Source organism: Phalacrocorax carbo, chromosome 15 (genome assembly GCF_963921805.1).
Source record: "Phalacrocorax carbo chromosome 15, bPhaCar2.1, whole genome shotgun sequence".
NCBI classification, from domain to species: Eukaryota; Metazoa; Chordata; class Aves; order Suliformes; family Phalacrocoracidae; genus Phalacrocorax; species Phalacrocorax carbo.
Genome location: NC_087527.1, coordinates 15,909,118 through 15,922,385, shown reverse-complemented (window position 1 = coordinate 15,922,385; position 13,268 = coordinate 15,909,118). Strand labels below are relative to the sequence as shown.

The 13,268-nt window shown below is 46.3% G+C and overlaps 1 protein-coding gene across 2 annotated transcripts in view; it reads right to left on the bottom strand.

Moving 5' to 3' along the window:
* GNB1L (G protein subunit beta 1 like) overlaps positions 1-383 on the bottom strand; it is a 43,568-nt gene extending 43,185 nt beyond the window's left edge. For both annotated transcript variants that reach the window (XM_064466566.1, XM_064466567.1), the window contains exon 1: positions 284-383. The gene's annotated coding sequence lies outside the window, so the exon portion shown is untranslated. The remainder of the gene's footprint in view (positions 1-283) is intronic.
* Between the last annotated feature and the right edge of the window lie 12,885 nt (positions 384-13,268).

Sequence of the window (13,268 nt, the reverse complement as noted above, 5' to 3'; positions counted from 1 at the left end):
CCGTGAGAGGAGGCGCGAGGTGGGCAGGGTATAACGGTCCCGCCGGCGCGCGCCCCGCACGCGGCAGCCCGAGCCGCCCCGCCGTTGCCATGGCGACGCCTCCGCGCAGACGCACTCTCCCCCGGACCCGCGGCCTCAGAGGCAGCGCAGCGCCGGCAGCCGCCGCGTGCCGTCCCGTCACCCCAACCCCAGCTCCGCCCTCGCCCCCGGCCGCCTCCCCGCGACTCCCCCGCGGCGGCGGGATGCGGGACTGCCCCGCCCGTCCCGCCCTATCGCCGCTCACCGGGCGCCGCTCCGCCTGGCGGGGGAGGAAGCGTCACAGCGATGACTCGGCGCTCCTCTGCTCCACCTAAGGCTGCCTTCCGGGAAGCAGGCAGAGGCAGAAGAGCGCCGAGCACAGCGCGATGCCCGCGGCGTCGCGCACGGGGGCGCAGGCGGGCGCATGCGCTGGGCCCTCGGCCGTGGGCCCTCGGCGGCCGCGGGGCAGCCGGCCGGCGCGGGAGGCCTGCGGGGTCCGGGGCAGCCCGGGGGGGCCCCGCCGTCAGCGGAGGCAGGGCCAGGCCGGGCCCGGGGCCTGTCGCTGCGCCGTGCCAGGGACGCGCGAAGGACAGCAGCTGGCGGGCGGGCGGGTAGCGGGGCTCTTGAACCGGCTGGGGAGGCCTCGGCCGGGGCGCCGTTACTGCCGTTATTGCCTGTTAGCGCCATCGAGCGTGCACCGAGTCGGTTCGCGACCGAGGTGACTCGCCACGCTGTCGTTGTGGAGTTGGGTCTGCGGGCGCGGGCCTGGCAGCGGTGTCTGCTCTCCTGCTCTCCGCTTGCACAGCGTTCCCTTGCCAGAAGCTCTGTGGAGCACGGCGTTACCGTCACCCCGAATTCATTTGCCTCCCGTGGCAGCCGCTGTCAACCTGGATTTGTTCTGGGATAAACAGGCCCAAGTCGTTCAGTGCAACATAGCCACACTTTGTTTTCCGGATGCTGTCTTGCAGGAGAGCCTCTTTCGAGAAGAGAGTTGCCTCCTGAAGTAGTTCCAAATGGAAGTTAATGGCTGGGTGTCACAATTGGACTAAATCAGGCAGCAGTGTAAGAACCCAGTATGTATTGTTGCTACTAAACCGAAAACGCTATGTGGGATGGGAACATACCCACCCACCCTCCTCAGGCAGGCAATGGCGAGCTCGGTGCAGGTGCATACACATGACAGCACTGCAGAAGGGCATGGTCTCCCCTCTTAAGCGTCCCCTGTTGCTCTCCAGCTACACCAAGACTTGCTCAAGGAAAGCAAATAAACCATCATTTGCTTGTGTCGCCTGGCTAGGAGATAAAAACCTTGACATTTATGTAGCTTTTCACAAGGCTATACTGCTATAATTCCAGCTAGAAAGACTGGGACCTTGTAAGACTAATGCCTTTCAGTTTTCCTGCCATTTTTGTTGATGGAGCCAAAAAGTCTTTCAAAGCTGAATTACACCTAGAGTACCACAGTGCTGTTCAATAAGTGCTATTCTGTTCCTCTTCTGTTGATGCAAACAAAGGCATTGAGATTTTATTGAGAGTTGGCGAAGCTAAATCTGGGGCTTGCTTTTTTACTCAAATTATATCAAACCTCTCATCAGTAGGAACACTGATTCCTAAATCCTTGCTGTAAAGAGCTCTTAAATGGCATTCAGGTGTTGTGAAATAATGCAGCACACTGAGGAGGCTATGCCTTTCAGTATTAGGAATGTCCTAAGCGCAGATAAATACCTTCAGTATTGTATAATGCACAAATATAGCCCCATATTTCCCTATGTGTTTTGCTGAAATTACTTGAATTAAGAGATTTAGAGCAGCAGATCATTGCTATAAAATGCTATGCATAATGAAACCACATGTGCAGTACACTTTCAGGTCTTTAATTTGTTAGGAGCTAAATGTTTATTAGAATATGGTACAGTTAATATTCCCAACGGTTGCCTTGAAAAATGAAATACCCCTTTCACAACACAAAGATAATGAGTTATATGGCAGGATAAGGTGGTTACCAGAATTCAGGAATGACAGAATCAAATTAATTTAACATGAATTAATGCAAGATCAAATTTATTACGGTTGGATGCAATTGGTAATTGAAAATTCCATTGCAGTGCACATTTTTACATGTTGTCTCCCATCAGTAAGGTCTCAAAAGAGCAGGTTCTCCATTTTGAACAGCAGCAATGAATTTATTGTATCATCACTGATAACTCTTTCCTTACGCGTTTGCTGCGAGGAACACCAGGGACCAGTTGGGCACCAGGGGCTGTGCTGTTGCTCTTTCTCACAGAGAGCCATGGCTGAGGCTTAGAGAGAAACCTGGGCTTCTTTGGCTGCTTTGCTGGGCCGCCCCTGCCTTGTTACTTGTTCATCCCTTTTCCCATTTTCACTCCTCTAGGGGATCAACCCTCTCCTTTTTTTGGGCGGGAGGGGTGAAATCAGCCCTCTAGTCAAATAAACCTTTCAACCTTTCAACCTCCTATCTTCAAAATAAACACTTTTATTGTGGACGGTCCAAGCTCCTTAGGTAAAGCTTTAGGTCTCAAAGCCAAAAGATACACTGTGTCCTTTTAATAATTTCATAGTGGAAACCCTTTATTTGCCCATTCCTTTGGTGTTATGGAGGTTTTCAGTGGTTCTGGTTTAGGTTTCGGGATTAGGTGAAACCAGAGTGCCTTAAACCTCTTTAGAGGTTTGGGATTAGGTCTGCATCAGGCCTAATATAGCCTTTCTGTGCAAGGCTAAATTAAATGGCAGGAATATTTGTTGTGCACTGATTCACAGGTGTTTGGCAAAATACCAGAAAACATAAAGGAACCACTGGAAGAATCATGAAGGCAAAGCCATCGAAACATGAGTATTAGCTAAGTACTGCAGTATCACTTGCAACTGTGGGGTCTCTCAGACTGCTTCTAAGTGATTTTAAGCATGGATATCATTTTTATGTGTCTCTTTCACATGAATGAGGGTAAATTGAAGATCTGTCGTGCAAATGGATCATGGATTTTTATTTGGGTATCACGTTCTGGTAATTGCTGCCTGTTTTATAGCAAATGTATATTAACGTTTGTCAAACAGCTGATGTCACTGAAGCTCTATTGTTTTATTGTACACATAAATTCTACTCCTTTCTCTGGGGTATGTGTTGCCCTGACAGAATATGCTAGGTCACGAGGAGAAAAGCACAATAGATTTATGCCTATTATTAAAACACCACCCTGTCTGGCTCTGGAGGCAGAGACATTTGCCTCGTTGATGACCATGGACTAATTGAAGGAGATAGTACTGTTGTGTAGGCTGTCTACGGTGAGGCTTTGTCTCTAGTAGGGATATTTTTCCTCCACATGCTCAGCTCCATAGTTTGTAATCCTGGCAAGGCCTGACTAACTGGCTGTGCCCCTCAGGTGCTGTCTGAGGTGAGCAGATTCCATCAAGTGGAATGAAGAGCAGCTCAGCACTATAGTCTCAGGGTCTCTGCAAACTGCTGTGGCTGATTTGGCTGCATTTGTAAGGAAAAGCTGAGCTTCAGGGCCCGGTGCTCTGATGCCCGGCCCCAGTATCAGAAGGAGCCGGATATGGAGTTATGGGGAGGCGATGCACAGAGCCAAAGGGTTAGTTCCTATGGCTGTCCAAAACCAAAGCATTCCCTTCACTGATTATGTACCTGTCAGCCCTCTCCAGAAAATGTTTTTTTGAATGCACCTCTCTCCCCAGATAGACAGATTTTAATTTTGGTTGTTTCAATTTCACCTGTATTTAGAAAGTTGACTACGTCACAGAATTCCAGGGCTTCTCTGGAGGTTTCTTCTGTGCAACAGTGAGTGCTCTTGCAGGCACGCTTTTTTGCGTTACTGTGGCAAGCCTTCCAATCAGCAGTGCATACAGCCAGATCCTATCTTCTCAGGTCTGCTTGCAAAAGCGAAACAGAAATAGTTAAGAGACATTTCAAAAGAATATGTCCCCTCTAATTAGATGAGCTGTAAAAGCAAGAGGGAGGCTAACTAGAAGGATTTAATAATCTTAGAATCTGCATAAATATTATTTATGGCTTAAGAGCTACACAAGGCTTGAGCTTTAAATGTAAGTTCTTTCCCTCCTTAATGGTGCATGTAAGGAAGAACAAGAGAGAAATGTTCCGGTCAAGGACAAAATCATAAAATAATGAGCAGAAGAATGAAATTAAAATATTAGGGACCAAGGGAGGCTGAGTGGGAGTTTGCCTTCATACATGATTGATCTAAACTTGAGAAGAAGAAAAAAAAAAAAGACTCCTCATCCTTAAATGAGATGGTTATTTGAGCATAAATAACAGTCTCATGTCAAATATGCTGCTCTTTCCAATGGAGTCTTTTCACTACAAAACCACAACATTCTCAGCCCTAATCTCCTCAGACAAAACAATAGGGCTGGTGGCTGTGAATCAGCACTTTGAAACCAACCTTTGAAAATAGCAACACGTTCAGGGTGAAGAGAAACGGAGGAGACAAAGAGCTGCTGTTTATAGAGCTTTGCAAAGTGAAGCCCCACCTTGCTTGCTTGGAAACATGCTGTAACACCCGAGAATTGTTTTTCTCTCTGGGTGGGAAGTCCTGCTCCATGCAGCTACCGCAAGGGACTGGGGCTATTGATGCATCTGTGTGCTTAGTCCCATACCAGGCCTAGCTGTCACTGAAATCAGGCACAGTGAAACACCAAAATCCTCCCAGATGCTTGAGACTTGGATTATTGTACCTTTCAAAACAACAAAGGGCTCTGACCAGAAATCCAAAGGGTTCTTGCATGTTCAGAGCTCATGGAAGGTGGTGGGTGATCCCAAGCAGAGAGAGGGGGGGAAAAGGGCCATGACAACACCAAACAGAGACTTGCTCAGCTCCAGCCTGGGGACGAAGGGTGCAGTGAGAATGAACAGCTGGGCTCTCCGTTCCAAAATGAGTGCTCCTCCTTTCCCAACCCATTCGCAGCCACATGGCCACATCCCCTCCCTTGCGCTGACCCCAGCACTCATCTGAGGCGCATCGGGACTGATGCAAGGCAGGAGCATGGCGCCAGGAAAGGAGAGGGCCTGGGAGGAAGAGCGAACACAGTGGCAGAGACCTGCCCTGAGCGGTGGCACCCAAAGGAGCGGGCCAGCTGCCAACACAAAGGTTTCCATCCAGCAAATGACACCTCACCTTAAGCAGGAAGCTCATTTCCCTCCACAGCCAGTGAGGAAAAACAGGCTCTCAACTACATGGGAACATCCCCTCCACTTTTTTCTTCCTGATTCCACTGTTTCCTAGAGCATAATACACTTAAACAACAAGCTTTGAAGTCCAGAGATGCTATCCCATGGGAAGTGGAAGATGACTTTGGCCTCAGCCCAGACCCCAATAGTGCTGTGCTCTGACTAGGAAAACCTTGCACTGGTGGTGGGGAACATCTTACCGCAGTGAGACCTGGAGCAGGACCAAACGGGGGAACACTGCGGCATTCACTTCTTCATATGGGTTTTAGGGGCGTTGTCTATAACTCAGGGAAATTCCTGATGATCCTTTTGAGCCCTTCTGGGGAAAAAAAAAAAAAGATAAATGAACTGGGCATTGTTCTCCTCAGACGGATCATTGGAAAATGGCCTTTGGACATGGTCTGGAGGCATCAGCTGCACAAACACCCCACCAGTGCTCCCCTTGCAGCATAGCTCCTGAAGGCAGAGCCCAGATGAGAGAGCCATGCTGACAGGACGCCAAATGCAAACCCTCTGGAACTAGGCAGAAAAGAGGGCCAAGGGGTGAAGTCCGTCCAGCTGCAAAAGCCCATGCTTTTGTTAAGTCTGAATGAAAACCTTTGATCCAAACATCCCCACTTTTTAGGGCTTCCAAACTCGAGTGAAAATGCAGTGGTTTCACCCTAGGTTGAAACACAGCCTCACACCTTTGATTTCTGAGGACAGATCATTTTTCTTAGGGTGGGGCACGTGGACAGCAACAGATACCTCATGTCTGGTTCAGACAGACCAACCAAAAGGCTTAAGTGGACACACACACTACCAGCAGCATGTGATAGGATTTAGTGCAAGGAAATCAAACTCTCTGCCCCACCTCCTGAGCTTATCCTTTAAAGACCGGTCCTGCGCTCACAGCTGGAGTTTATGTGAGTCCTGCCTTATTAATTAAGTGTAGCCAGTGCCTTTTTCCCCTGAATTCCAACAGAAGCAATTAGAAAGCAGATACTTCACACGTAACAGCTGGTTCATTTAATGCCCTCCCCATGCTATTTGCTCCCCTCCCCCAGCCAACTCATGTCCCCTTTTCCATCCTTTCATGTAAAGGAGAAGGAGAGTAAAATCAAGGTGGCAGAACCAGGGGCAGCAGATAACCGTATTCTTATTAAAAATCATCTAGTGTAACGCTGAAAGCGGAGGAGTGTTGTTGAAAGCATGCTTCTGAGCAGGGAAACGTAACATTCACCTAACAGATGGGAAAACGAGCCTTGGCTGTCTACTCTGTCCTCCTTAAAAGGGGATCTGTATCAAAGTAGCAGCATATTTTCTTCACCGCAGGCTGTTGATGTCATTAGAGCAAGTCTCGTTTTTATTTAATACCAGAGTTAAGAGTCACATAAAATTGGCACAGGTGAAGGCACCAGGCCCATTAAGTTGTGCAACGTGACTCTCTGGGAATTTTTTGAATGTTTGTGCACCTCCAATTTATTTATGCTTGGGCAAGCCAGCCCCAGAGCCTCTCCTCCCTGTTTCCCAGTATGAATACAGCTTCAATCCTGCCATTAGACCTGTAAAAAACCCACTCAATCCACTAAATTTGCCCCACTCCCAGGGAAGATTCAGTTACAGGAAGGGCAGCCCTGCCCCTCTCTGTTACATGCATCACTGGGAGATGCTATGGACATAAAATTAAACCCATAGCCAGAAACACCCACCGTAACACTGAAAGCGAAATCTGCCCTTGCCAAACAACGTGAAGAGGCCAGCTCTTCATTTAGGCAGGTAGAGCTTTTCAGAGGGAAACCAAGTTAAGAGGAATGGAGATTAATTTTCCTCTGCAAAACACTTCTAAAGCAGGGAAGTAATTCCAGTGTATTTGAGGCAAAGGGGTGCTCGAGAGTCACGTTTCTTTTCCTAGCATGTCTGGCATTATTTTTAATGTAGAATTTATACGTAAAATAGAGCTCTGGTCCCACACAGGGCATCTGCTCATGGTATCAGTAGGAACCAAAGAGTAGACAGCCAAAGTATCCCAGTGCTGTGAGATTTTTCTGCTAGATGATTCCTCACTGATCCTGAAATCAGGCAGCATCATGAGGACATTTTCAGTTATAATATGGGGAAGATTTAGGTCCAGCCATAAACTTCCCATTTTCTTCTTCAAAGAGCTAGCAGAGAGGTTGCTATTGCAGATATATTTCCAGATGTTTTCCATCTTTATACCAAATTTTCAGGAATCTTACAACACTTACACACTCCACATCCACCTGATGAGGCAGCTATCTAATACCTACATTACAGACAAGGAGAACAAGTTAGGAGGGATGAAATGATCTGCCCAGCTTCCCACAAGACAACACAGGTGTGGCTAGAAATCAAAACTCCCAACTTCCAATCTTTGCTGCATTATACTAATCTGCTTATATGCTTTGCTGTAAAAGAAATAAAATAAAATAAATCATCACTTCAGTAACAAGTTGCAGGTAACTAGTATGGGTGCTCCTAATCAAACAGAAATATCAGCATATTCTAGAAACTGCTACAGCTGATTAGTCAGCTGAATCCCCCCCCTTTTTTTTCCTGGCTCTTTCTAGAAGGAGAAAAATAAAAGGGAAGGGCATCCCCTTATAACTGCAAAGGCTTTGGCTAATGAGAGCAGAAGTGGCATTTTATATTTTGGCAGTTAGTAGTAAACACTATTATTAAAGCTATAATAAGATCAGCTAATGTTGTATGAAATATTAGTGATGTCTGCGCACAAAGTAGAGCCCCCATCTCTTTAGCTAAAATTACAAAATGATTAACAGCCCAATTAAAAACATTTTTGTTTTTGACATGATAAATTATACTTTATCTACCTATCTGTAGATATAATTGATTATTTTATCCGTTTGCTGTTGGCTGTCATTAAAAAAGACAGATACCATGGCTTTCTGGCCTCTCTCCCGCTGAGAGAAAGAACAAATCCTGCTATTAACGACAGACAGCATCATTATGAAAAAATTCCATTTGCCACTAGGCAACATAGCCGAGTTCCAGTAATTATTGTATTAGTCAAGCCGTTGAGAAGTTCCATAAAATTGAGAGAGTTTTTAAGGAGCATTCAACACTATTTGGCAACTTTTGTGATGTAACAATTAAAACCATGCTCCAGGCCCCAAAATGTGCAGGAGATTGCCAAAATCAGATAAAACCCTAGAGGGCCCCTGACTTGCAAAGAAAAAAAGAAAAAAAAATCAAACTGTTTACTTTTAGGATCAGACATTCATCAACATTTGGCTTTTGTTTCAGCCAGTGTCAGATAATAACAGCACCACGTTTTCAGTCAGCTTCTAACAAAATCCTACACAGTTTGATGTCAGGCCTCTGAGAGAGGGCAATCTTATGGGAGCTGATGCTACCAACCCTGCTTGGCAGATCAGACACCTGGGAGCACTCACAGTACCTTCTGGAGTGATTCGTGTCTGTTCTCCACCGCTAAGCATCAGGAAATCACTGGGGAGAAGTGCAAGTTATTCCTCCCTCTCACGTCTAGGAGCTGAGCCAGGGAACACCTCAGGTTGTCAGGGCTCCAGGGGATAAAGCAGAAGCCTTCTGTCCATGTACCCCATTAACCTGTCAAGGAACTGTTAAAAAAAAAAAAAATAATCACTATTTAAAACTGCTAAGGGAAATTGCTACTGAACCAACTTATGGCCAAGTTTATCATCTATCTACTTCTCTGCTGAGTGGCGTTAAGAAATAATGATTTATGGTACCAGAAATGAAGGCACAGTATCAGACTTCTGCAGTGGAAGGTGAAGTTGGTTACAAAATGCAGACCTGGTTTAGCCTAACACAGACTATAGGAACCACTTCAAGAGCACATCTGTTTGTGAAAGGGATTGATCTCCCTTCCCAGAATAATGAGGATGCCAAGTCATGAAGTCTCCACATATCAAAGAACTGCAATGGGAGCAAGAGTTTCCAGGGCAGTCAGAGGGAGCTGGGATCCGAACACGGGACGAGGAGCCAGGATGCCGCTGCTGTCACTAGGGAACGGCAGTAGGGCAGGGTTTAGCACTAGCATCCTGCCAGTCCCCACCTGGAACATGCCGTACCAAGCAGAGCAGATAAAAAGATACACTGGAGCCTGCCTTAATATGGCCTTTCATCACACAGCTCCCGGATTGGAGATGGCTGCCAGCTGTCAGGACCTGCTGACCTATTTAATAAAAAAAACCAAACCCACAACCCTTAGCAATCACGGCCTCTATCTGATGTACATTGGAGCAGCGGCACAGCAGGCCGAGGGCCAGCCACCTGTGCCGCACGGGCAGCTCTTGAACCATATGTTGCATTGCCAAGGCAAAGGCAGGAGCTCAGACTTGTGAGAACGAGGGTGTGTGAAGGAAAAGCTGCTCCTTTCTCCCAGTTCGGAGCCTTGCCTTGCCACTGTGCAAGGCAGGCCGGCCGGAGTCCCACTAAGCTCAGGAATCAGCAAATGCTGGAAGCTACTGCCACATTTTCCGGCACGTTTAACCTCTAGCTTGGGTCTGGCAATTGCTGGGGTGTGGTGAGATGTGTTGCTATAGAAGTATAAACCCCTCAATAACTAGCTAGCTGCTCTTTGGGAAACAGCATTGCAGTTTTCTTCAGCAGAGCTAAAGCATATATTGCAGTAGTATTCAATTTTCTTGCATTTGGAGCTATCATCTAAAATGAAGCACCCTAGGTCAGCTCTAGAATTTAGGTCAGTACCTGTCAGTGTGGAGAATGAATAATTTCAGCTCTTATTCTTGAATTGTATGAGTAAATTGTGCCAAATCTTCAACTTATTAGACTAGTGCCAGATGAAGGCTTAGGAAGTTTTTTTAATATATGTTCTTTATTAGCATTAAAACTTCTATTATTAAAAGAATTATGTTACAACATACATGCACAAGATCCACCTAAACTTAAAAAAACCAATAATCTGAAAAAAACACATTCCTAATATTTTTTTTGTTAGTCTCTTTGGCTAACAGCTCATCTGAGCCATGAGTGAGGAAAATGCAAACCCCTGCACACAGCAAAGGGACCTCAGTGACAAGAGACGGAGAGTGGAGCGGATCATCAGTGCGTTGCTTGTGGGTATTGCTGAGAACAATACGAACTCGTTGGAAAAAATTATAACTTTGTAGTGAAATTGTGGGGACTTCGGATCAAGGGCTACAAAGAGGGCTAAACTCCCCGATTCGGCTGCCTCCCCTCAGACCTGTGGGCCCCTCAGCTCCCTGTGGGCTGCAGGAACAAGCCTGCACAATTCAACCAGTTTCCACCCCAGCCTGGCTGTTCAGGCTCTGGTTTGTAGGTGCTTGCATCTCCCTCCCCCAGGGGCATCAGCTGGCTGATGCTGCTATTCAGAAGGATGCCAGATAGCCAGTACTTCAGCCAACCTGATTTCCAGATGACTGATTTTTGTAGCTACCACTTTAATTAAAATAAAAAATATATGTAAAAGACATGAGTTTATCACCTGCTAACACATGCCATGGTTGTCTCTCGGTCAATTGGCATGCAGCAGACAGAGCCTCAGACTTCTCTTCTACACCACCAGTATCCAGAGGAAAAAATATTAGTCCATCTGCTAAAGCTATCAGGCCCTTTGTGCTTCACGGTATCAATTCCTCTTTATAGGATCCAGTGCCCTCTACTGAGCAGAACCAAAAAAAGCATTAACATGTCCCAGGCCCTGCAAAGTTCCCGTTACGGTACAGCAGTATCGGAGCTGAACAGTTGGAAGCCTACCTCTCCCCTTCATGCCCACACATGCATCCATTGCTCCATCTGCCACCAGCGTTTCCAGGTTATTGTAAAGCAACACATGGAAAGTATCGAGGAACTCGCAATGGCTACAGAGCTGTCAGAAGAGTAACATGTCACTTTCTGGAAGGGGAAATCCATGTGGACATATGGTAGTCGTGAAAGACGCGGGACTAGCAACCTTGGCAGGCTTAAGTCGAACAGAAATGTTGCTGCTTTGCCTTGATCTTTATTTACAATAAACGCCTCGGCTCCAGCTCAGCGTTTTATCTGGGAACAGCCGCCGGCGTTTCTGTGACCATGTTCCGTCTCATTGGTGCACTGACATATTTACACGCGGGCTGGGGCTTGGGCAGCTGTGAATAAGGGGCCATATATCAAGAGAGGAAAAAGGGATGCAAAGATGAATTTTATGAAATATTTTCCATTTTTCTTTGACTTGGTTGTGCATTTTGCTACGGCCCATTGGGTACTCACTCAGCACTTGGACACTTTGCTCCATGCCGTCTCGCCTATATTTCTAATTGTGTCTACATGCCAAGCCTAGCCCAGTACCTGAGGCAGCCCACAGGGAAATGGAGATTCAAAAAAAGAAAAAGGTGGGTGGGAGGGAAATTTCCTGCCCTTCATGTACCATGGGAAAGAGAACGCTGTCTTGTAAGTCAGTATTTTCCGATTCCTGCAAGACACAGGCTGTTGCATTTTATATTCAAGTGCCAAAGTAAGAGGAATTATTTCCACTACTTTGTGAAAGAAAACAATCAAGTACCTTCTCCAATTTAAGGAGGTTGTATCATCTTTGATTTCTTCTCTGGGCAATGGAAAGGGTTAATTCCATACAGTGTTGACTTAATCCTTTCCTTTTTCCCTGTGGCTGACTAATAGGTTAGATGTTTTGACTCTGTTTAAAAAGACAAGCTTTGGACATAGTATTAATGATATTGTATGTGCAATAACATTAGAAAACAAACACGGAGGCACCTGGGGAGTCTGAAGGCATCTTCTGGCCTTTCTGGGCTGACAGCACAGAGTGGCCCTCCAACATTTCCATGTGGAAAAACACTATCTAGCTTGAGAGAGTTTACTTTGAGTGACCCTCTTGCCTTTCAAACAATGAGAAGTCAGGACCATTGTGAAGCTGAAAACTTGTTTCATAAGAACAGGCCATCGCTCAACCAGCTGAAGGGGTGTGTGTGTAATAAAAAAGAAACCCAGAGAAACAATCGGAAAGAAAAACTGGACCATTGAATGGAATAACTGCTGGTATCTTTCCTCTGGCATTGACATCCTAACAAAGGGTGTGAGAGCCTTTCCCCTATGCTTTTGCAAGGTGAAGATGGGAAGAGAGCACTGTTTGTTTATTCATTTGCCTTAGAGCCCCACTAGCACAAAAAAAGTCACTGCAAATACTTATCCAAGGCTCAGGTCCATCCCACTGGGATGCAAGAGCTGCATGCTCCCTTGACAGCCTATGTGAGATCCAAACCAGCATGTGGAAGTGCTTATTTCCCTCTGTTGTCTATTTAGGAGGTCTAGGGGAAAGGAACACAATTCCAGTTACAATACCTTGGTATGGTCTGAAAACTAGGTAGGCCTAGTTGATCACTTGTAGATACTACTTACCGCAGATGTGTACAAGGCCTTGGTACCACAAATCTCACTTCAAAGACATGTCAGGCTTTGTGCAGGTGTCCCATCCTTGGTGTCGTAGTACAGGCAAAATAAACTAGATGCCCTGCTGCTGCCAAACCATAGATTTTTCTGGTACAGCTGTGCTTAAATGGAGCTGAATTAAGGCAATCTCACCTTGGATAAAGGGCCAGCAGTTCCCAGAAAGAGATCTTCTCCACTGAGTAAAACGTCTGTCAGCACTGTTGAAGAATCTTCTCGGCTGGTTCTTCAGAACTCTCTTCTCTGGATGGTTTCATTACCTGCACCACAGCAGCTGAAGTTGCACTGGAAAGGAAAACTGGAGGTCCTCAAGCATGCCCAGAGCTCAGCAGGAGACTGGCAGGGGAACAAAGATAGTCACCACTTTAAGCTAAGACTTAGTGACTCACCCAAGATCACACAGACGGTGCTTACACCAAGAATTAGACCTACCAAGCCATCCAACACCTCTGGATTGTTCGCTGAGGATTAGAGTGCATTTAGGAGTCAATTTTAATATATAAATGTAGGATTTGGAGCTATGATGGAATGGTAAATTAAATACTGAGCAGTTTGTCACATCTCTGTTCAAAGCAGGCTAACATTTCATGTAAGGAATTAC